At 47.0% G+C, this 22,646-nt stretch overlaps 3 protein-coding genes across 3 annotated transcripts in view; 1 reads left to right on the forward strand and 2 right to left on the reverse strand.

Moving 5' to 3' along the window:
• LOC309530302 (uncharacterized protein) overlaps positions 1-19,701 on the reverse strand; it is a 218,749-nt gene extending 199,048 nt beyond the window's left edge. The window contains exon 1 of the mRNA XM_082219098.1: positions 19,577-19,701. The gene's annotated coding sequence lies outside the window, so the exon portion shown is untranslated. The remainder of the gene's footprint in view (positions 1-19,576) is intronic.
• The window catches only part of LOC309530282 (uncharacterized protein), a 487,095-nt gene that overhangs the window by 313,099 nt on the left and 151,350 nt on the right, over positions 1-22,646 (forward strand). The gene's annotated exons all lie outside the window — the stretch shown is intronic.
• Positions 1-22,646, reverse strand: part of LOC309531548 (zinc finger protein 397-like) — a gene marked incomplete at its 3' end in the record, with an annotated part of 156,039 nt that overhangs the window by 67,840 nt on the left and 65,553 nt on the right. The gene's annotated exons all lie outside the window — the stretch shown is intronic.

The raw sequence follows: 22,646 nt of genomic DNA on the forward strand, positions 1-22,646 counted from the left end.
TTGTTCTCCTATGTGTGTTGTCAGTAGAAGCCACAATTCTGTGGGTACTCTAGGTGGTGCAGAAAGCACCTAGAAGCTCCCTAGAGGTTCAAGTGCTGATAAACTTCAGTTTTGTGATCTATAAATTTCATTTAGCCAGCAGAGGGTGTCACAGGGCCAGCCTACCTTCCCTTTAGAGCAAACATGGGTCTCCAGCTGTTTTTGGACTACAACTCCCATCATCCCTAGCTAGCAGGACTAATGGGAAGGGATAACGGAAACTGTAGTCCAGGAGCTGCTGGGAACCAAAGTTTGGGAAACCCTGCTTCAAAGCAACTTTTGCGTTTGGCCTGCAAATATGGGACCTGTCCACTTTTGTATTTTCTTGTATTTTGATTTTCTTGTGACCTTTGTACATTATTTATTTATTTATTTATTTATAGAGGGAAAATTCAAAGAGAAATTGTATGGCAAGTTGTGGAAGAATAAAAGGTTGTGTTTGGGGGGGAAAACCCTGGGAGTGGCCCCCTCAAATATTTTATTGGGGGACAAAGACCCCATGGGCTTTAAGAGTTGGTGCCTAGTCCCTACACCCACAGGTCTCAGGAATGTTACAACATAAAAACATGTCAGAGCCAGCCGTTACAATGGTGCTTTTTGGCATAAAATAAAGATGCAGAAGCCAGCAATATTTCCATGGACGGAGGACAGCTCATTTCAGACTTCTCCTCTCCCTCCGGTCCTTTATTACTCTTTGTCCTCTCCAGCTGCATGGCTGCATTCCAATGTCTCACGTTACCTACATCCGGTCAAGCTTTAACCCACCCACAAACGATATAGGGTTACACTGCCCAGAGGGGGGGGGGGATATAACTCCTTATAAGGTCAATGCATTCCAATACATTGTAAAGCTCAGAGTGCTGGTCAGCCGAGGTCAGGGGGCACCCTGCAATATTGCAAGCCTCTGCCGTGGCTATCTGACTCCCACAAAAACACAAGATAAAAACACAAAACTGATGTTAATCAGCCAAAGGTGGAGATTTGTCTGGTTCCTAAAGATGTTTAATGGTTTTTCCGACCTTTGTATAGATTCTTTGATGGAAAGTGAGATTGGAGCTCCTCCAGGAGGTTTGGGCTGGGTGTTCATCAGTATGCGGATGATACCCAGCTCTACCTCTCTTTTAAATCAGAACCAGTGAAGGCGGTGAAGGTCCTGTGTGAGTGTCTGGAGGCGGTTGGAGGATGGATGGCGGCTAACAGATTGAGGTTGAATCCTGACAAGACAGAAGTACTGTTTTTGGGGGACAGGAGGCGGGCAGGTGTGGAGGATTCCCTGGTCCTGAATGGGGTAACTGTGCCCCTGAAGGACCAGGTGCGCAGCCTGGGAGTCATTTTGGACTCACAGCTGTCCATGGAGGCACAGGTCAAATCTGTGTCCAGGGCAGCTGTTTACCAGCTCCATCTGGTACGTAGGCTGAGACCCTATCTGCCTGCGGACTGTCTCGCCAGAGTGGTGCATGCTCTGGTTATCTCCCGCTTGGACTACTGCAATGCACTCTACATGGGGCTACCTTTGAAGGTGACTCGGAAACTACAACTAATCCAGAATGCAGCAGCTAGACTGGTGACTGGGAGCGGCCGCCAAGACCATATAACACCGGTCTTGAAAGACCTGCATTGGCTCCCAGTACGTTTCCGAGCACAATTCAAAGTATTGGTGCTGACCTTTAAAGCCCTAAACGGCCTCAGTCCAGTATACCTGAAGGAGCGTCTCCACCCCCATCATTCTGCCTGGACGCTGAGGTCCAGCGCCGAGGGCCTTCTGGCGGTTCCCTCATTGCGAGAAGCAAAGCTACAGGGAACCAGGCAGAGGGCCTTCTCGGTAGTGGCGCCCGCCCTGTGGAACACCCTTCCAGCAGATGTCAAGGCGATAAACAACTACCTGACATTCAGGAGACATCTTAAGGCAGCCCTGTTCAGGGAAGTTTTTAACCTGTGATATTGTATTGTATTTTTGGTTTTTATGGAAGCCGCTCAGAGTGGCTGGGGAGGCCCAGCCAGATGGGCGGGGTATAAATAATAAATTATTATTATTATTTCCACATTCCACACACTAATATGTTTTCTCCCCTGTATGAATTCTTTGATGGGAAGTGAGATTGGAGCTGTGAGTGAAGCTCTTTCCACATTCCACACACTGATAGGGTTTCTCCCCAGTATGAATTCTTTGATGCGAAGTGAGATTGGAGCTTTGAGTGAAGCTCTTTCCACATTCCACACACTGATAGGGTTTCTCCCCAGTATGAATTCTTTGATGCAAAGTGAGACAGAAGCTCTGACTGAAGCTCTTTCCACATTCCACACACTGATAGGGTTTCTCCCCTGAATGAATTCTCTGATGCTTAGTGAGATCGGACCTATGAGTGAAGCTCTTTCCACATTCCACACACTGATAGGGTTTCTCCCCTGTATGAATTCTTTGATGCGAAGTGAGATTGCAGTTTTCAGTGAAGCTCTTTCCACATTCCACACACTGATAGGGTTTCTCCCCTGTATGAATTCTTTGATGGTAAGTGAGACTGTGGCTGTGACTGAAGCTCTTTCCACATTCCACACACTGATACGGTTTCTCCCCAGTATGAATTCTTTGATGGGAAGTGAGATCAGCGCTCTGACTGAAGCTCTTACCACATTCCACACATTGATAGCGTTTCTCCCCTGTATGAATTCTTTGATGGGAAGTGAGATTGTGGCTGTGACTGAAGCTCTTTCCACATTCCACACACTGATAGGGTTTCTCCCCTGTATGAATTCTTCTATGGGAAGTGAGAGAGGAGCTATCAGTGAAGCTCTTTCCACATTCCACACACTGATAGGGTTTCTCCCCTGTATGAATTCTTTGATGGGTAGTGAGATTGGCGCTCTTCTTGAAGCTCTTTCCACATTCCACACACTGATAGGGTTTCTCCCCTGTATGAATTCTTTGATGGGAAGTGAGATTGGAGCTGTGAGTGAAGCTCTTTCCACATTCCACACACTGATAGGGTTTCTCCCCAGTATGAATTCTTTGATGCAAAGTGAGTTTGGTGCTTTGAGTGAAGCTCTTTCCACATTCCACACACTGATAGGGTTTCTCCCCAGTATGAATTCTTTGATGCAAAGTGAGACAGAAGCTCTGACTGAAGCTCTTTCCACATTCCACACACTGGTAGGGTTTCTCCCCAGTATGAATTCTTTGATGCGAAGTGAGATAGGAGCTCTTACTGAAGCTCTTTCCACATTCCACACACTGATAGGGTTTCTCCCCTGTATGAATTCTTTGATGGGAAGTGAGAGAGGAGCTTTCAGTGAAGCTCTTTCCACATTCCACACACTGATAGGGTTTCCCCCCAGTATGAATTCTTTGATGGGACGTGAGTTTGGATCTATGAATGAAGGTCTTTCCACATTCCACACACTGATAGGGTTTCTCCCCTGTATGAATTCTTTGATGCATAGTGAGATTGGAGCTCTGACTGAAGCTCTTTCCACATTCCACACACTGATAGGGTTTCTCCCCAGTATGAATTCTTTGATGGGACGTGAGTTTGGATCTATGAATGAAGGTCTTTCCACATTCCACACACTGATAGGGTTTCTCCCCAGTATGAATTCTTTGATGCAAAGTGAGATTGGAGCTTTCAGTGAAGCTCTTTCCACATTCCACACACTGATAGGGTTTCTCCCCTGTATGAATTCTTTGATGGGAAGTGAGAGAGGAGCTCTTCCTGAAGCTCTTTCCACATTCCACACACTGATAGGGTTTCTCCCCTGTATGAATTCTTTGATGCAAAGTAAGTTTGGAGCTATAAGTGAAGCTCTTTCCACATTCCACACACTGATAGGGTTTCTCCCCAGTATGAATTCTTTGATGGGAAGTGAGTTTGGAGCTCTTACTGAAGCTCTTTCCACATTCCGCAAACTGATAGGGTTTCTCCCCTGTATGAATTCTCTGATGGGAAGTGAGAGAGGAGCTCTTCCTGAAGCTCTTTCCACATTCCACACACTGATAGGGCTTCTCCCCTGTATGACTTCTCTGGTGCTTAGTGAGAGAGGAGCTCACACTAAAACGCTTTCCACATTCCACACACTGATAGGGTTTCTCCCCTGTGTGAATTCTCTGATGGGAAGTGAGATGGGAGCTCTTCCTGAATCTCTTTCCACATTCCACGCACTGATAGGGTTTCTCCCCTGTATGAATTCTTTGATGCCTAGTGAGAGAGGGGCTCCTACTGAAGCTCTTTCCACACTCCAAATTTTCACGTGGCTCCTCCTCTCTGGGGATTTTATCGTGGTCACCTTTGTTTTTGATTTCATCACAATCTGCAATGGAGACAAAAAGGGATTAGAGCCTCAAGAACAAATGGAGAAGAAATTAAGGGAGTTCAGTGTGTGTTTCTTACCTTTGTTGTTTGTCAATAACCAACATATTTATTATCAGATTTTGTTGAGTTGTTGACTGCTGCTTTGTTTGCTATAGAGTAGTGGCCAAAATTGTGGAAGACTTTTGCAGAAAAGTGTATTTCAGAGGTTTGATGGCTCATAACACTGCTTCTTTTGGAGTAATATCATACAATTATGTATCAACGGAAATTGTTCATTTACCCATATTGTATCTAATGTTATAGCCAAACAACCAGAAAAAGGAAGCACAACTTGCTTAGGTTGACTCTGTGTCTTTTTGTGGTTGGTTTTTTTGTGTTCTTATAAAACATAATAAAATTATAGAAATGGCACAAAGAGTTGACTGGTCATCCAGAAAGCGATGTAAAATTGGACTGTTTAATGAACAATGCTACAGTTATGAAGAAACTGATGAAAGATTAGGAAAAACTTAACCAGAGCTGGCCATTATATATTTTTGAAGAGGTATCAGGAGACTCAGTCACTATAAAATCAGACCGGTAAAGGCAGGGAAAGGTGCACAAAGGCAAGTGACGATGGACGAGTGGAGAGACTGTCCCTACATGACAGAAGAAAATCATCTGGGTGTATACAAGATGACATGGCGCAATTTAATGTGAAGTTGATTGCAAGGACTGGTCAAAATGTTATAATTCTAAGGAATAAGCCATTTTCATCTCACAAGCAAAGGTTGAAAAGATTAAACCCATGTTAACTGGACAGCAGAACAATGGAACAGTGTTATTTGGAGCAATGAGACCCAAATCTCATTGCTTGGTAGTGATGGCATAACATACACGAGGAGAAGAATCAGGTAAGATTTACATCCACTTGCATTACACCGACCATGAAACACTCAGATATTGTGTTGATCTGGGGTTGTATGGCAGCAAAAGGTGTGGGCAAAATTTACATCATTAATGGGGATGTAAATGCCCTAAAATGCATAAATGAAAGACTTGCGCGCAAACTGAAGCGTTCCTCAGGTGATCTTTTCCCAGATGCTGAAGCACATTGTCAGGGAACTGCCCTCGGTTCAGGAGGGAGAGAGGATAAGCCGAATGGATTACAGAGAGCCTCCAGGGATCGTGGGAAGCAGCTCCTCTTCAAGGGAGGAGAATAAAGATGCCTCCAGTGGAGTGGCGCTGCAGGAGTCGGAAGAGGCAAGACAGTGCCAGGACAACTTGCGAAGATGATGCTTTCCTGGAACAGATGGCCAAGCATGCAAAAGGAAGGGAGATAGTAGTAATGGGGGAATTCAATTACCCGGATATTTGTTGGACGTCAAACTCAGCCAAGAGCATAAGGTCAAACAGATTCCTCACTGGCCTTGCAGACAACTTCATTGTCCAGAAAGTGGGAGAAGCAACAAGAGGAACAGCCATTTTAGATCTGGTCTTAACCAATGTTGATGACCTGGTTAGTGGGGTAGAAGTGGAAGGATCATTAGGCGCGAGTGATCATGCTCTTCTGAAGTTTACTATACAGCGGAAAGGAGCAGCCAAGCATACTAGGACTCAATTTCTTGACTTTAAGAAAGCCGACTTCATAAAACTTAGGGAAGTGCTGGGTGAGATCCCATGGACAACAATACTAAAAGGAAAGGGAGTTCATGATGGCTGGGAGTTTGTTAAGAGGGAGATAGTAAAAGCACAACGTCAGGCAATACCAATGAGACGGAAACATGGAAGGTGCCTAAAGAAGCCAGGGTGGCTATCTAAAGAACTTTTAACTGAATTAAGATTAAAAAAGGATGTGTACAAAAAATGGAAAAGGGGGGAAACCACCAAAGAGGAATTCAAACAAATAGCCAGCACGTGTAGACACAAAGTCAGAAAAGCTCAAGCACAGAATGAACTCAGGCTTGCTAGAGAGGTTAAAAGCAACAAAAAAGGCTTTTATGGGTATGTTCGTAGCAAAAGGAAGAACAAAGAAACAGTGGGGTCACTCAGAGGAGAAGATGGTGAAATGCAAACAGGGGACACAGAAAGGGCTGAACTCCTCAATGCCTTCTTTGCCTCAGTCTTCTCCGATAAAGAAAACAATGCCCGACCTGAAGAATTTGGAGCAAATGATTCAGCAAAGAAAATACAGCCCAGAATAACTAAGGAGATAGTACAAGAATATTTGGCTAGTTTAGATGTATTCAAGTCTCCAGGGCCAGATGAACTGCATCCAAGAGTATTAAAAGAACTGGCAGATGTGATCTCAGAACCACTGGCAGTCATCTTTGAGAATTCCTGGAGAACAGGCGAAGTCCCGGCAGACTGGAGGAGGGCAAATGTTGTCCCTATTTTCAAAAAGGGGAAAAGAGAGGACCCAAATAATTACCGCGCAGTCAGTCTGACATCAATAGCAGGGAAGATTCTGGAGCAGATCATTAAGCAAACAGTCTGTGAGCACCTAGAAAGGAATGCTGTGATCACCAATAGTCAGCATGGATTTCTGAAAAATAGGTCATGTCAGACTAACCTGATCTCGTTTTTTGACAGAATTACAAGCCTGGTAGATGAAGGGAACGCAGTGGATGTAGCCTACCTTGATTTCAGCAAGGCATTTGACAAGGTGCCCCATGATATTCTTGTAAAGAAGCTGGTAAAATGCGGTCTTGACTATGCTACCACTCAGTGGATTTGTAACTGGCTGACTGACCGAACCCAAAGGGTGCTCATCAATGGTTCCTCTTCATCCTGGAGAAGAGTGACTAGTGGGGTGCCACAGGGTTCTGTCTTGGGCCCGGTCTTATTCAACATCTTTATCAACGACTTGGATGATGGACTCAAGGGCATCCTGATCAAATTTGCAGATGACACCAAATTGGGAGGGGTGGCTAACACCCCAGAGGACAGGATCACACTTCAAAACGACCTTGACAGATTAGAGAACTGGGCAAAAACAAACAAGATGAATTTTAACAGGGAGAAATGTAAAGTATTGCACTTGGGCAAAAAAAATGAGAGGCACAAATACAAGATGGTTGACACCTGGCTTGAGAGCAGTACATGTGAAAAGGATCTAGGAGTCTTGGTTGACCACAAACTTGACATGAGCCAACAGTGTGACGCGGCAGCTAAAAAAGCCAATCCAATTCTCGGCTGCATCAATAGGAGTATAGCATCTAGATCAAGGGAAGTAATAGTGCCACTGTATTCTCCTCTGGTCAGACCACACCTGGAGTACTGTGTCCAGTTCTGGGCACCACAATTCAAGAAGGACACTGACAAACTGGAACGTGTCCAGAGGAGGGCAACCAAAATGGTCAAAGGCCTGGAAACGATGCCTTATGAGGAACGGCTAAGGGAGCTGAGCATGTTTAGCCTGGAGAAGAGGAGGTTAAGGGGTGATATGATAGCCATGTTCAAATATATAAAAGGATGTCACATAGAGGAGGGAGAAAGGTTGTTTTCTGCTGCTCCGGAGAAGCGGACACGGAGCAATGGATCCAAACTACAAGAAAGAAGATTCCACCTAAACATTAGGAAGAACTTCCTGACAGTAAGAGCTGTTCGACAGTGGAATTTGCTGCCAAGGAGTGTGGTGGAGTCTCCTACTTTGGAGGTCTTTAAGCAGAGGCTTGACAACCATATGTCAGGAGTGCTCTGATGGTGTTTCCTGCTTGGCAGGGGGTTGGACTCGATGGCCCTTGTGGTCTCTTCCAACTCTATGATTCTATGATTCTATTCTATGATTCTAACTTGCCTGGGCAAAGCGGGGAGGAGAGGGGTCCTCTGTTACCCACACCTTCCTTGCGCAGAAAGCATCTGCGCAGAGAGGGGAGGCGCAGACTGGGAGTCAAGAAGCTGCTTTGCTGGGGAAAGTTTAGGAACCGCCCACTCACGGATTCTGCCAACGACTGAGTCAGCCACGGGAGAGTGGCGCTCCGAACAGGTAAGGTTTATTTTGGCAGCAAAAGCAAGGCTTCACAGCTAAGCAGGGAGATATTTGCCTGCTTGCTCTCGAGCAACCCCTTGGAAACATTACACATACACACACACACATATATATTCTATTTTATACTTCAACAGGATTCCGCTCCATGTCATGTTGCTGCTGTGTGCAAAAGGTGCTTTCAATATAAAGATATTTCACTGCCGGAATGGCCTGGGAATAGCCCAAACTTTAACCCAATCAGAAATCTATGGAGCCGACTAAAGAAACTTGTTAGTCAGAAGCAACCCAGCAATAAAGTCCAATTAACAGAGGCAATAATTTAATCTTGGTTTCACTTTATTACAGCTGCAGTACTAAAAACTTGGTTCATATCATGGGAAGGCATTGTAAGGCCGTAATTAAAGCTAAAGGTTGCCAATGGTTAGGACTGCTGTTCTAATAAATACTCCTTCATAAAAGTTCTTTCATTACATTCTTCATTAGATTATCCTTCATTGATATATAATTTTATGGTATTACTCCACACAAAAGTGGTGTTATGAGCCATCAAACCTCAGAAATACACTTTTCACAAAAGGTTTCCACAATTTTGGCCACTAGGAGAAGTTCACTTTAAAGTTAATGTTCTATTTATATGGGATCAGACTATTATTTATGTTTCATGTTTATATATGTGTTGGAAGCCGCCCAGAGTGGCTTGGGCAACCCAGCCAAATGGGCAGGGTATAAATAAAAAATATTATTATTACTAGAGTGTTACATTGATTTAAGAACGGTCCTGTTCTGGAAAAGATTAAGTTTGTAAACCATCTTCATCATCATCATCATCATCATCATCATCATCATCATCACTGCTACTACTACCTGAGATTCAATAAGTCTAGCTCTTATCTGGGATGAATTTTGTTTGGCCCAACCATGACATCCCCTCCATCTCCATTGTCAGTCATTTCTTTCATAGAATCATAGAGTTGGAAGAGACCACAAGGGCCATCAAGTCCAACCCCCTGCCAAGCAGGAAACACCATCAGAGCACTCCTGACATATGGTTGTCAAGCCTCTGCTTAAAGACCTCCAAAGAAGGAGACTCCACCACACTCCTTGGCAGCAAATTCCACTGTCGAACAGCTCTTACTGTCAGGAAGTTCTTCCTAATGTTTTTGATCAACCCAAGACTGACAGGAGCAAATACAAAACCAGAAAACCTGAAGCTACGTATGTGGTGTCCGGTACGTTTCCACAGCTCTCTGGAATGAATTTTGTTTGGCCCAACCATAGCATCCCTTCCATCTCCATTGGCAGTCATTTCTTTGGTCAACACAAGACTGACAGGAGCAAAAACAAAAACAGAAAACCTGAAGCTCCACATTTCCTGGACTTGTAGCAGAGCGGCACAGCGAGTGAAGAAGAAGAAGAAGAGTTTGGATTTGATATCCCGCCTTTCACTCCCCTTCAGGAGTCTCAAAGCGGCTAACATTCTCCTTTCCCTTCCTCCCCCACAACAAACACTCTGTGAGGTGAGTGGGGCTGAGAGACTTCAGAGAAGTGTGACTGGCCCAAGGTCACCCAGCAGCTGCAGGTGGAGGAGCGGAGACACGAACCCGGTTTCCCAGATTACGTGACTACCGCTCTTAACCACTACACCATACTGGCTCTTGTGTGTGTGAGCTTGCAGAACTCAGAGTCCAATACACTGCTGTTCCTCTAAATTACAAAGCTTTATTGTATGTACAGCAAGATAAACCATCGGAAGATGCAGACGTTGCGTCTTCCGTGTCTCAGCAGAAAACGAAAGTCAGAAAGAACGAAGAAACAGCTTTCCTGGATGTTGAGAAAGCTCCTCCCCAGATGCAGGACACTCTGAGCTGTTAACCCTGTAAGCTCTAAAGCTCACAACTTATCTTTCCTAACAATTCTGAAGCTGACATTGAAGATGGCCTGGGCAGTTCAGACCAGCCTGATCGTGGTAGAAAAAGGAGTAATTTGAGGAAGATTGTTCAAAGAAAAAACTGTAAGTTACTGTTTATTGTGGGGGTGTTAGGTTCCCAGGTGTTATAGGGGGCACTGTTGAGCTCTGTGAAAATATATGAGGTTGGTTCCATAGAGGTATGTTTTGAATTTCCAGGCTGATATGATGATCCCACAGGGAGCCTTACCAAGAGAGGCCACGATCCCACGAGTCTCCTCCATGACGTCCTTATGCAGAGCTCTCTGGTCAGGATCCAGGAACGCCCACTCCTCGTCCGTGAAACGAATGGTGACATCTTCAAAGCAGACTGGACCCTAAAAGATAAAGGGAAATGTCCTCCTCTGAGACAGCAGAAATATGATCTGCTACACAATGCTCTGTTGTTTCCTTCCTGTAAATAATAATAATAATAATAATAATAATAATAATAATAATAATAATAATTTATTATTTATACCCCGCCCATCTGGCTGGGTTGCGGTGTTGCTTCAATAGGATTGCTAGCTGCACATTTTATTTATGGATGCTTATTTTATTCTGCCTTTTAATTATGGGTATCCGTCTTTGTGCAAATAGGTGGTACTCCACCTTGTGGTTTTCAAGTCACTCTGCCTACGCAAGCACTCCAGTTTCCCCGATGGAAGGATCTACTTTCTCCTCTCCTTGTGAGTTGTTCTGGGAAGGTTCCCTCCCAATGCCCTAGGGCCAAATTCAAGGGGTTCATGGGGGCATGGAGAGGGGGAGGGGAGGAATGGGGGCAGGCTCCATTTTCCAGCGGATGGCGCTGGTTAGGTGAATCCAGGCCACTATTTGTTCTCATTTGTCCACTGCTTAGAAACCAATTTTTGCATTCAGTGATCAGTCTAGAAATAAGATAAGCCTATTTTGGATGGCCCCTTCATGGATCACTGCCTTGCAATGGCGAAGGGGCTTGAATAACTCAGAAAAGCTATGAGCTATGCGGTGCAGGGCCACCCAAGATGGACAGGTCATAGTGGAGAGTTTTGACCAAACGTGATCCACCTGGAGCAGGAACCGGTAAGCCACTCCAGTATCCCTGCCAAGAAAACTCCATGGACAAAGACAACAGGCATATAAAAGTTATGACGCTGGAAGATGAGCCCCTCAGGTCGGAAGGCGTCCAACATGCTACTGAGGAAGAGCGGAGGACAAGTACAAGTAGATTCAGAGCTGATGAAGAGGCTGGGCCAAAGCCGAAAGGACGCTCAGTTGCGGATATGCCTGGAAGCGAAAGGAAAGTCCAATGCTGTAAAGAAAAATATTGCATAGGAATCTGGAATGTAAGAACCATGAACCTTGGTAAGTTGGATGTGGTCAAAAATGAGATGGCAAGAATAAATATTGACATCCTGGGCATCAGTGAACTAAAATGGATGGGAATGGGCGAATTCAGTTCGGATGACCATCACATCTACTACTGTGGGCAAGAATCCTGTAAAAGAAATGGAGTGGCCCTTAGAGTCAACAAAAGAGTGGCAAAAGCTGTACTAGGATGCAATCTCAAAAATGATAGAATGATCTCGATACGAATACAAGGCAGACCTTTTAACATCACAGTAATCCAAGTTTATGCACCAACCACTGGTGCTGAAGAAACTGAAAATGACCAATTCTATGAAGACTTAAAACACCTTATAGAAATGACACCAAAGAGGGATGTTCTTCTCATTATAGGGGATTGGAATGCTAAAGTAGGGAGTCAAGAGATAAAAGGAACAACTGGCAAGTTTGGCCTTGGAGTTCAAAACGAAGCAGGGCAAAGGCTAACAGAGTTCTGCCAAGAGAACAAGCTGGTCATCACAAACACTCTTTTCCAACAACACAACAGACGACTCTACACATGGACATCACCAGATGGGCAGCATCAAAATCAGATTGATTATATTCTCTGCAGCCAAAGATGGAGAAGCTCTATACAGTCAGCAAAAACAAGACCTGGAGCTGACTGTGGCTCAGATCATCAGCTTCTTATAGCAAAATTCAAGCTTAAACTGAAGGAAGTAGGAAAAACCACTGGGCCGGTAAGATACAATCTAAATCAAATCCCAAATCCCTTATGAATACATAGTGGAATTGAGGAACAGGTTTAAGGATTTAGATTTGGTGGATAGAGTACCTGAAGAACTATGGATGGAGGCTCATAACATTATACAAGAGGCAGCAACTAAAACCATCCCAATGAAAAGGAAATGCAAGAAAGCAAAGTGGCTGTCCAACGAGGCCTTACAAATAGCGGGGGAGAGAAGGCAAGCAAAATGCGAGGGAGATAGTGACAGATACAGGAAACTGAATGCAGATTTCCAAAGAATAGCAAGGAGAAACAAGAAGGCCTTCTTAAACGAGCAATGCAAAGAAATAGAGGAAAACAATAGAATGGGAAAAACCAGAGATCTGTTCAAGAAAATTAGAGATATGAAAGGAACATTTCGTACAAAGATTACCATAATAAAAGACAAAAGTGGAAAGGACCTATCAGAAGCAGAAGACATCAAGAAGAGGTGGCAAGAATACACAGAGGAACTATACCAGAAAGAAATGGATGTCTCGTATACCCCAGGTAGTGTGGTTGCTGATCTTGAGCCAGACATCCTGGAGAGTGAAGTCAAATGGGCCTTAGAAAGCACTGCTAATAACAAGGCCAGTGGAAGTGATGATATTCCAGCTGAACTATTTAAATTTTTAAAAGATGTTGCTGTTAAGGTGCTACGCTCCATATGCCAGCAAATTTGGAAAACTCAGCAGTGGCCAGAGGATTGGAGAAGATCAGTCTACATCCCAATCCCAAAGAAGGGCAGTGCCAAAGAATGCTCCAACTACCGCACAATTGCACTCATTTCACACGCTAGCAAGGTTATGCTTAAAATTCTACAAGGCAGGCTCAAGCAGTATGTGGACCGAGAACTCCCAGAAGTGCAAGCTGGATTTAGAAGAGGCAGAGGAACCAGAGACCAAATTGCAAACATGCGCTGGATTATGGAGAAAGCTAGAGAGTTCCAGAAAGACATCTACTTCTGCTTCATTGACTATGCAAAAGCCTTTGACTGTGTCGACCACAGCAAACTATGGCAAGTTCTTAAAGAAATGGGAGTGCCTGATCACCTCATCTACAGTTAGAACTGGATATGGAACAACTGATTGGTTCAAAATTGGGAAAGGAGTACGACAAGGCTGTATATTGTCCCCCTGCTTATTTAACTTATATGCAGAATTCATCATGCGAAAGGCTGGGCTGGATGAATCCCAAGCCGGAATTAAGATCGCCGGAAGAAATATCAACAACCTCAGATATACAGATGACACAACCTTGATGGCAGAAAGTGAGGAGGAATTAAAGAACCTTTTAATGAGGGTGAAAGAGGAGAGCACAAAATATGGTCTGAAGGTCAACATCAGAAAAGCGAATATCATGGCCACTGGTCCCATCACCTCCTGGCAAATAGAAGGGGAAGAAATGGAAGCAGTAAGAGCTTTTACTTTCTTGGGCTCCATGATCACTGCAGATGGTGACAGCAGTCACAAAATTAAAAGACGCCTGCTCCTTGGGAGAAAGGTGGTGGCATACCTAGACAGCATCTTAAAAAGCAGAGACATCACCTTAACAACAAAGGTCCGTAGAGTTAAAGCCACGGTCTTCCCAGTAGTGATGTATGGAAGTGAGAGCCGGACCATAAAGAAGGCTGATCGCCAAAGAATTGATGCTTTTGAGTTATGGTGCTGGAGGAGACTCTTGAGAGTCCCATGGACTGCAAGAAGATCAAACGTATCCATTCTTAAGGAAATCAGCCCCGAGTGCTCACCGGAAGGACAGATTGTGAAGTTGAGGCTCCAATACTTTGGCCACCTCATGAGAAGAGAAGACTCCCTGGAAAAGACCCTGTTGTTGGGAAAGATGGAGGGCACAAGGAGAAGGGGACGACAGAGAATGAGATGGTTGGACAGTGTTCTCGAAGCTACAAACATGAGTCTGACCAAACTGTGGGAGGCAGTGGAAGACAGGAGTGCGTGGCGTGCTCTGGTCCATGGGGTCACGAAGAGTCGGACACGACTAAACGACTAAACAACAACAACAATTTTGGATGGCCATCTGTCTTGGATGATCTAGCAACGCAGGGGGTTGGACTTGATGACCCTTGGGGTCCCTTTCAACTCTAGGATTCCATGAAAACTGCAACTACAGATGAATCCTACTGGCGAAATTCAGAAGGCTGGTGTCAGAGTTCTATGGGTAGGAAATCCCACAGTACACAGCTGGAGTTCACACTTTCTTAGCAAGAACACGATATTCACAGACTTGGCTGAGTTTCGGGCCTCATGAGAACAGCAGCTCATTCCCAGAGGGTCTGTCAGTTTGCATAATCTAGCAGAGATTCCTGCAACGCAGGGGGTTTCCTGGCTCTGAGAGACAAGCAGGGAGGGTGGCTTCTGGCAGAAGGAGAGGGAGCCACCGATGGTTCCTCCTTCTCCTGACTCACCTCTGCCTCTCGACTTTCCTCTCCCACTCGCCTCCTTCCTCTTCTGCCTCTGATTCTGCACTGCATTCTGCCACAGTGTCTCCCAGCTCACTAAGCCCTGTTACCCCTTTAGCTTCTGACATCTCCTTTTCCCAGGCTTCTCCCTCTGATCACTCATCCTTCCTCCACTTCCACTCCTTCGGCTCTGAGCCATCTTCCCTTCCTGGTTCCCTGGCTGCTTCCTCCCACCATTCCTCTGTGCCCAACCAGTCCATGATATTGCTCCATCCCTCAGCCTCTGTCCCCACAAGGCAGCTTCCCCTGACCTGATCTGGTTCCACAGCCGCTGCTTCCCTTCTGCCCCCATGAGAAGGCGGATCAGGAGGTCTTGCTGGCATCATTCTGTCACCTGCAAGAGAAAAAATGTAAACAGGACGCCAGGAGTGCCTGCTTCTCTCACAGGGGAAACAGGGCATCTCTAACTACAGATGGGCCTTTCAGAAAGCCTTACTTGCTGAGAGCATTTGGAGGTTTGTGCCCATTTCATATGTTAGATGTGCAAAAACCCATCTCCCCTCCTCTGGACCCTTGCTTCCAACTGTCTCCCCGCAAAACAAGATGAAAAGAATATCAGTGTTTGTAAAAAAAAAAAGGTTCTGTTGGCATAAAAGAGTCCCCGAGAAGAGTATCCCTGCAGAGTACTGGTGTAGCTGCTCTGTGAGTCGCCTACTGTGGTCCTCTAGGAGTTCAGACTGTTCCAGTAGCCGATGCTGAGTGCTTTCCTGATCCTCAGATCCTAGCTGCCCCAGCGTCACTGCAGACAGTTACAGCTTGCCACCAACTGCTCCAACGCACAGCCACTGGCTCCATACACCACCAGGACTCACCAGCTCCCTGCTCAGATGCTGTCAGTCGTTTTGCACTCTGCACAAGCTCAGAAACACTGGGCCCATAACCTGTCAGTGTTTGTAAAAAAAAAAGAAGGGTTCTGACCTCCCTTTGTTGCCTCAGCCTGGTCCTCGGACCCTTGTTGACATAAAGAGTCCACGAGAAGAGTATCCTTGCAGAGTACTTTCCGCTTTTATTCTTAAAAGCCTTTCTGCAAAAGTGACTGACCAACTGTACACAAAAGCGACTGACCAACTGTACACACTGTTGGTTTCTGCTTCCTCACTGAGCAGCGAATGCATATCACAAGACATTGTTTTGCATTCCACAGTCCAAGTTACTGTTGGATTCCCACAGGAATGGGAGACTGGATGTGACGTACACTGGTTTGCTGTTTTTCACTCTTCTCTCGGTTTCTTTGTTAGAGAGACAGGTTGCTTCTCTGCTCTCACAGAGGCAAGATGCATGTTTGTATTCTCTCAGCACAGAGTGGAAATAAAGTTGAGAATGTGGCACATACTGCTTATCCTTCTGCTGTCTGGACTACTCTGCTTGGGCTCAAGATAAGTAAAGCCTGTATCAGCTTCAGATGGGCCGAAGCTGGTCAAAATCTCACACACACATCAACACTACCAGGTTTCACCAACCAACCAACCCAAACCAAACTAACATTTCTCACTCTATATATACAACCCGGTGCAGGCCGCTGACTCATGCTGACCCAGCTTTTTAAGCATTAAAGAAACAGCTGCCAATTTTTAGCCGTGACAAAGAACCCTCAGATGAGCTGGAAAACCAACAGAACAAGACCAAATGGAGAAGAGCCACCTTCCTCCTTACCCAGTGGCCGCTCTCTGGTGTCCAACGGAGGCCTCTCTGCCTCACAGGAATCCAGGTCCATTTCTGCAAAGAGTTCCGTTCCCTGAAAAAGAAACAAGGATTCAAAACAGAGAATGGGGAGAAATATTAGTAAAAGAATGACAAAGACAAAATTATTCAGGCTGTTACATCTCATTCCATGGATGCCTTCCCAGAAAACGGATGGGCCAACAGTAGAGCATTATGGGATGTTCTCTGTCCTGTTTGGAGCTCCTTGGGAGTATCCAGAGGAAAGTCTCTCTCACCTGCTTTCTCTCCTCTGCCTGACTCAGGAGGAAACCTTCGGCCAGGGCCACCGCCTGCGAACTGGTCTCCGCTCCGCATTCCCTCACCCAGCTCTCCATCTCTGGTGGAAGGACAGCCAGGAACTGCTCCAAGATCACCAGGTCCAGCATCTCAGCTTTCGTGTGCCTTTCTGGCTTCAGCCACTGACGGCCAAGGTGGTAGAGTCGGCTGCAAACCTCTCGGGGTCCTTTGGCCTCCTGGAAGCAGAACTGTCTCACCTGCTGGCTCTGCACCTCTGAGCGGAGGGTGTCCTCCTCACCCAGGATCTTCTGCACAAAATTTTCCCAGAACCCCCCACTGCTCCCAGTTTGGATGTCATGGCCTCTTCCTGTTTCAGGGCCAGCTGAGTCTTGCTCATCCATCTGTGCTCTCAGGAAGCCTGTGAGAGATCGGAAGGAACCTTTTGGTCTTCTGCCAAGTTCTGTCTGTCTGAATGAGAAGCTCTAGCAAATCCTACAAAGCAAATACATTGTTCTGTTACAGAATTTGTAGGTCAGTAGAAGAAAAAGATTCCCTGAGCAAGCATGGATGCGTCTTGCTGGGAACTAGGGCTGGACTGCACCGCATTCCAGTCCATGAGCTATCTTTTTGGGGGGGAAAGAAGAGTAGGAGAAGAAATATGTCTCTAGCCTTCTAGCAATGCAAAATGTGGAGGCAACTGAACGGATTAATGTGAGGTGAATCAGTCTGGTTTCTGCTGCCTTCCAGTCAATGCATGAAGTCAGAACTGACAGACAAGAGAGTCATTTGCATCTTGTGAATAATGGATGCTTGGCTCTAGTGGGGGTCCTCACCTGGGGGTCCTCAGGAGTTGTTCTCCCCCCACCCCCACTCCCCTGCTTCTGTCTCCTTTTCTTGCACTTGGACTCTCTGCCGCTCTCCAGACAGACTCCTGGGGTGGGGTCCCTTTTTCTTTGCTCCGAGGGCCAGGAATGTATCTGGCCAACCCCTGAGGGCCAAGTGGATGTGGCCAAAGACACCTCCCTTGAAATTTAGGCGGGTAATTTAGTATTAGTAATAATAATAATAATAATTTATTATTTGTACCCCGCCCATCTGGCTGGGTTTCCCCAGCCACTCTGGGCGGCTTCCAACAAAGATGAAAGATACACTAAAATGTCACATATTAAAAACTTCCCTGAACAGGGCTGCCTTCAGATGTCTTCTGAATGTCAGGTAGTTGTTTATCGCTTTGACATCTGATGGGAGGGCGTTCCACAGGGCGGGCGCCACTACCGAAAAGGCCCTCTGCCTTGTTCCCTGTAACTTGGCCTCTTGCAGTGAGGGAACCGCCAGAAGGCCCTCGGAGCTGGACCTCAGTGTCCGGGCAGAACGATGGGGGAGGAGACGCTCCTTCAGATATACTGGACAGAGGCCATTTAGGGCTTTAAAGGTCAGCACCAACACTTTGAATTGTGCTCGGAAACGTACTGGGAGCCAATGTAGGTCTTTCAAGACCAGTGTTATATGGTCTCGGCGGCCGCTCCCAGTCACCAGTCTAGCTGCCGCATTCTGGATTAGTTGTAGTTTCCGGGTCACCTTCAAAGGTAGCCCCACGTAGAGCGTGTTGCAGTAGTCCAAGCGTGAGATAACTAGAGCATGCACCACTCTGGCGAGACAGTCCGCGGGCAGGTAGGGTCTTAGACAGCTGCCCTGGACACAGAGTTAACCTGTGCCTCCATGGACAGCTGTGAGTCCAAAATGACTCCCAGGCTGCGCACCTGGTCCTTCAGGGGCACAGTTACCCCATTCAGGACCAGGGAATCCTCCACACCTGCTCACCTCCTGTCCCCCAAAAACAGTACTTCTGTCTTGTCAGGATTCAACCTCAATCTGTTAGCCGCCATCCATCCTCCAACCGCTTCCAGACACTCACACAGGACCTTCACCGCCTTCACTTGTTCTGATTTAAAAGAGAGGTAGATAGCTTCACACACACAGCCATTGATGCCAAGGTCCTTGGAGGCTCAGGGACTAGGAGCGCCCATTTCCGGCTGCTTTGCCAGCAACAATCCTTTGCACTTGGACTCTCTGCCGCTCTCCAGACAGACTCCTGGGTGGGGTCCCTTTTTCTTTGCTCTGAGGGACAACCTGCTGAGTGCCAAGTGAGTTGTGCCAAAGACACCTCCCTTGAAATTTAGGCGGGTTTTTTATTATTATTATTCAATTAGATAGCTTAACACACACACAGCCATTGATCCCAAGGTCCCTGGAGGCTCAGTGAGTAGCAGCGCCCATTTCCGGCTGCTTTGCCAGCAACAATCCCTTTGGGAGAGAGAGGACGTGGTCCTGGGATGCCCTGCTCTGGGTGCGAGGGGATTGCTGCAGTGGCCTCCGTGGGGAGCTGCCCTGGGAGACACTGGGAAACTGGTCCCCAATGCAGCAGCCAGACTCTGGGAAACTGGGATCCCTCTCTTTATTCCTGGCCTTTCTCTCCCACCTTTTTTTTGGGGGGGGGGGCTAGTCCACCTCCTCGTCCAGTTTGGAAAACCATTTGCAGATGTTTCCTCTGTTGTGCAATGAGGCTGAGCGATGTCACACAGAGTTAAAGTCCCAGGGACTCCTTTGTTCAAAGAAGGGAGATTTTTTCTGAAGGGGGGGTGGAGGGTGAAATGAGTTTGGGACCCTCTGATCTGCAGGAAGGAGAGCGTGGCAGACCTGGCCCCTCCCTGGCAGGACCCTCTGCTCCCTGACTTGGAGTCCCCCCCCCCCGCAGGAGCAGATCAGGCCCCCCCGGCCCCCTCCCCTGCTGCAGCCCTGGGACCCCCACCAGATCCCAGAGAGAGAGGAGACTCACCAGATCCCAGAGAGAGAGGAGACTCACCAGATCCCAGGAGGGGGCAGCGAGGCAGCCCTTGCAGCAGAGACACAAAGCAACACCCCCCGCTTCCTTGCAGGAAAGGACTGGGGAGGGAGGGGCCTTGGCTCTGGAGGACTTGCCCCCCCTTGCTTCCTGGCCTCTCTAGGAAGGCAGCTCACTTCCCTTTAACCCTTGCCAAGCCGAGTCCCTCCAGCTCAGCCCTCTCTCGCTTGGCAGAACCTCAGATTCTTATTATTTCTTTATGGATTAAGGGGGGCAGCTGCCCCCCCCCCTGGCTACGCCAATGCCCAGATATCCTTTTGGGGGGTGAGGCTCTTGGCTGGACTCTGAGCATCTCCCTCCCTTCATCAAGAGATCTCAGAGACCTTTAAAACACAGAACACGTGAGATGCAGACTGATGATCCACGTGTTACAGACCAAACGTCTGTACCCCTGCCCAAGTGGGTCCTAAACAATCCATACCTAGGATAAGAAGGATGGCCAGGAGGACAACAATCATTATCCCCTTTATGTGAGACCTGTTTCCTGGCCCTAAGATTAACATCCTAAGATTAACATATCAGAAAAGCTACAGCAAAGAAACTGCCCCCTGTCTTTGATGACCCAGGACGCCTGCCTGTCTGAGTGGGTACGTGACTTGTGAAGAAAGAGAAATGGAACAGGGATGCAGAGGAGTGGATTGATCAAGAATCATATGAAAATACTTTAAACCCAGTCAACGCAATGCTTTCATTGCTGACACAGAAGGCTTACTCTATATTTGTTATAAATCCTCATAGCAATCCCACCTGATCACTACAGGAAGTGTTGTCTTTTGGCTTGAAGAGCGAAGCTGAGGTTGACGGAGGAAGGCAGACTTTGGTCAATTCGGTTTCGTTACATAGACGTTTACTTCAAGGGTGGGAGAAGGAAGCATAGTCCTACTTCTGTGAGTGGAGCAGAAGTCTTTCCACTCATGTGGTTTACATGCTCTGAAAGTTAGGATCTGTTTTGAGATTTAAATTTTGAAAGGGTGGAGTGGAACCGAATATTGACCATCTTGATAGCCTGGGGAGCCACATTCTGGTTGAAGGAGGCCAGGATTGGTCCCCAAGGCTTGGGATGTCCCTCCTTCCCTGCCGTAGGACTTGGAACCCAGGAGAAAACTCTTGGAATAGCCTTGCCAGGTGCTCAGGGAGGACTCACCTGTCCCCATGTCCTTCTCTTTGCAGATGTGCTGCGGTTGCACATCCCTCTCCCAGGGGTGAGCATTGGAGAGAACCAGAGCAGGGACTCAGACCTGCCCTCCTTGCCCCCCACTCTGCACTCTGGGAGGTGGAGAAGCCCTCCCTTCCTGAGGAACTGACAGCCTGACTTTTGCCTTTCAGCTGCTGGAGGAAGATCAGCTGTACCTGCCGGAGGTGATTCAGAACTGCCAGGCAGCTCAGCTCAGGGGGCTCTGAACCCAGAACTGCTCCAAGCAGGAGGCGGCCCAAGCCATCCTGGTGAGTGATGGGGAGGTGGGGGAGGGAGGGGCTTTGGGGACGGGGTTGTCCGTCTGCCAGAGAGGAGTACCCTACTGGCTTAGATTCACGTATCCTGTTTGAAAGGGGAATCATCTTAGGGACTTCCTGTGAAAATCTGGGTCAGGAATGCTGTTCCTGGAATGGACAAACACACAAGACGTAACTGGGTGTGCAGTCACATAAACAATACTCTTCTATATAGTCTTATCACAATATCAAATGTTTATCTTGCACATAAACAACACATAAAGTGCAATAATATAGACGAGAGCCAGGGACTCTGTGGTGGGGACAGCTGAGGGCCGTTTTGGCCCAGACTGGCCCCTGACCCTGAGACGCTGTTCGGTAACGCTGATTGGCTGAAACGGCAGCCTACTGACCCAGAGTTTGGGCGGCCGGTCTACTCATGATAAGGATAGGGCGAAGTGGAGCATTGTAAGAAAATTCATAGAAATAAAGGGGTTAGCGCTTCCTTATTTACAGAAGGCTATCGCTCTTTGGGGTGATGCCCCTCTAGAAGGGACATCTCCAGGCTTGGGGAATGGTATGTGCGTGTGTGTAGTGCTTGTGCAACACGATGTCATGAAGGGGGGGGATCTCCTGCTACAGTTCCCCCCTTCAGAGATAAGATTGTGAGGGAGGACACCGCACAATCCTTTTCTCCGCACAAGCTTAGTAAAAGTCTGATGTGCCATACCTAAGATCCGGGTCGCGTGCGGCTCCTTGGGGTTCCATCTCAATGAAAGTCGAAGGGGTTCCCGTCGGGATCATCCTATGAGAGGCAGTGGCGCGGGGGTGGAGAGACGGTGCTTGTGCAACACGATGTCATGAGGGGGGGGGAATCTCCTGCTACAACACTCTGGTTGAATTGTATAATGAATGATTTTAGAGTGTTGTGTTGTGTTGTGTTGTACTGTTGTACTGTTTTATTGTTGTTAGCCGCCCTGAGCCCGGCTTCGGCTGGGGAGGGCGGGATATAAATAAAATGTATAGTGTTTCTGTGGAGGCGCTAGGGTGGACATCTCGGGGGGTTGTTTCACTGTAGAAAGAGCTTTGTTCCATCCCAATTCCCATGGCATCCAAACTGCCCAGACCTGGAGCATCTCTTCCAAGGTTACAGAGTCAGGGGGACTGTGGAGAGCGGACCCCAATCCCACCTCCAGGCTTAGGATTCTCCAGCATTCTACATATCCGGCAGACATGGGAAGAGTGGAACAGAAGGTAGCTTGAAAGAGACAACAGCTTCACAGCTAGAGGGAATTCACAGAGAATCCTGTGATGGGCAGAGCAGGAATACCAGATAGGTGGGTTGGTAGGCAGAGAATAAAACAGTGTGATACCTGTATGCATTGATGAATATAAATGGTCAGATTTTTATTTTTTAAAAGAATGGGGAACTGAGGTAGGGCAACTGTTAGGTCCAGTGCTATTTTTCTGCTATTTTTCTGGAAAAAGAAGTTTCAGAACACGTCCCTCGTTTTCTTAGGATGGCAATGGCACCCACCCAAGAGGG

This window comes from Podarcis vaucheri, assembly GCF_965113315.1.
Source record: "Podarcis vaucheri genome assembly, chromosome: 4".
NCBI lineage: Eukaryota > Metazoa > Chordata > Lepidosauria > Squamata > Lacertidae > Podarcis > Podarcis vaucheri.